A 1,618-nucleotide genomic window follows, 5' to 3' on the forward strand; every position below is an offset into this window, starting at 1 on the left:
ACGGAGTGATAAAGGAGATTGAAGGGCATTGATATTGACCCCCCAAAATCAGCGCTAATGTTTCCTGCCGAGGTCTGAGCGCCAAAGACAAAGTAATTGTATCAGAAAATTTCTCCTAATTCTCTTTTCTCTTGGTGAGTTTTTCAGATTGAAGTTCAATATACATTAATTAAAAAAAAATAGCTGTATCTTTGTACAAACTGATAGAAAATAGGTTTTGGATTGTGAAATATTGTCCTGTGTGGTTTCATTATAACTTTATTAAAGGACAGATAATTTTTATGCTGGAACATTATTTTTATGCTGGCCCTGAGAATTGACTGTACATACATGTGTCATGACATAATATGTATTTTTGGTTTGGCTGCTTCAGGCTGCTCATGAGATTGATCAAAATTTATAGATGTCTTTTAATGGTTGTGATTTAATCTGAATTTCAAGATCTAACTTAACATTTTTTATTATTGACACAGATTTTAATACTAAATATTTATGCAGTATTTTGCTGTTTACTGGTGGAAAATGAGGGAGAACACAAGGATAATTTATTTTATTGCTAGGCGGACATAACTTTTCTTTTGGGGCCCCCCTCAGTCCCCCAAAAGACTGACCCCCCCATACGGCGCCCCTGACTGCAACAGATAACAAACATGGCGCAGGCGCCGAGTGGGGAGGCGGAGTTAGGTGACCAGCGGGGGAGCGAAAAGTAGTGATCATCTGTCCAAACGGTCAGTTAACTGAGTTTACCATAAAGTCCACAATATAGTGAGTGAGGGTTTCATTTTTTAACATCTTTTTGAGGTTTTTACGGTAATAGTGGCTGAAATTTTGTACATTGGGCTGAAAGGAAAGTTGTACGAGAGGTGGGGAACATGCGGCGAAGGGTCCAGCGCTTGGTCGTCCACGTCAAGTACTACGGCCTCCATAAATACGGGGTTATGCATGCTAACCACTGCGCCACCGAAGCACGCCCGTGATTGAGGGATTTAGGGATTAGCGCGGATATTTGGACACAGCCTGTTATTAAACAAGAATAGAAGAAAAATGGACATTTCGGTTTTTTTTTTGTCTTTTTTTTTTTGCAAAAATATAATTTGTTAGCAATGGAAATGTTTTCATGATTGTTTAATGCCTGTCTCCCCCTAGTGGCCTGGAGGACTTCCATCATGTGGAGCTGGTTTATAGCTTTTCTTAACTTCGGTTGGTTTTTTAAAGTGCAGCATCATTCCTTTCTGTGTGTTTTTGTTTATTTAATTTTTGGTTTTCCTGGTGTATTTTATTTTTTTTAGTTTGTATAATTTTTTTTAATCTTCTGTGAAATCATATAATTACACAACCTATGCACCCTTTGGCCAGGGGTGAATTTAGGAAATTTGGGGCCCTAGGCAAAGACAGGCAGAGGGCCCTCTGAATTGAGAAGACAGACCCATTCTACAGATAGAAAAATGTAAATAGAACAGACATCCATTATCTGTTCTAGGTTGTGTCCCTCTCTTCTTGTCCCTTTTCTTCTTGTTTTCCTCTCTATGTTTTGTACTCAGCTGACTTTTCATGCTGTCTCGTGAGACCATCCTGATCTCGCGAGCTTTCAAGGTTTCACTCGCTAATCAGTCTGGAG

At 39.1% G+C, this 1,618-nt stretch overlaps 1 protein-coding gene across 2 annotated transcripts in view; it reads right to left on the reverse strand.

Annotated features, from left to right (window-relative positions):
- LOC107102683 overlaps window positions 1–1,618 on the reverse strand; it is an 18,077-nt gene that overhangs the window by 10,753 nt on the left and 5,706 nt on the right. The gene's annotated exons all lie outside the window — the stretch shown is intronic.

Source organism: Cyprinodon variegatus, unplaced genomic scaffold (genome assembly GCF_000732505.1).
Source record: "Cyprinodon variegatus isolate N-32 unplaced genomic scaffold, C_variegatus-1.0 Scaffold1297, whole genome shotgun sequence".
Classification (NCBI taxonomy): domain Eukaryota; kingdom Metazoa; phylum Chordata; class Actinopteri; order Cyprinodontiformes; family Cyprinodontidae; genus Cyprinodon; species Cyprinodon variegatus.